This window comes from Cherax quadricarinatus, chromosome 37, assembly GCF_038502225.1.
Source record: "Cherax quadricarinatus isolate ZL_2023a chromosome 37, ASM3850222v1, whole genome shotgun sequence".
In the NCBI taxonomy this organism is placed as follows: domain Eukaryota; kingdom Metazoa; phylum Arthropoda; class Malacostraca; order Decapoda; family Parastacidae; genus Cherax; species Cherax quadricarinatus.
Window position 1 is genome coordinate 17373976 of NC_091328.1, and position 373 is coordinate 17374348.

General features: G+C 36.7%; 1 non-coding gene across 1 annotated transcript; it reads left to right on the forward strand.

Moving 5' to 3' along the window:
• Positions 1–300: 300 nt before the first annotated feature.
• On the forward strand, positions 301–373 carry TRNAR-CCU (transfer RNA arginine (anticodon CCU)). The gene has a single exon. It is a non-coding gene; the product is annotated as a tRNA-Arg (tRNA).

Below are 373 nucleotides of genomic sequence, written 5' to 3' on the forward strand. Positions count from 1 at the left end.
AACCAACATTTTTAATAACCTCCACAAATGTTATAGCGAATTATCTTACTAAAACTTCCAACAAATTGTTCTTGCAAAAAATTCAATTATTGGTTGTAAGTTATAAGTAGTTATAAGTTTATTTTACGACCGACAGTCCTTGATCATGCACTGATTATTGGGTTATCCTAGGTGGCTGACCCTCCAGGTTTAAAATCCAAACAAAATTTTATTTCATAATGTATCTTTATACCCACTTGTCGGCTTATTGCCCCAGTCAACATAATGAATTAGATCAAAATTTTGAAAAGATGTTTCCATGCCCCTGTGGCCCAATGGATAAGGCATTGGCCTCCTAAGCCAAGGATTGTGGGTTCGAGTCCCACCAGGGGTT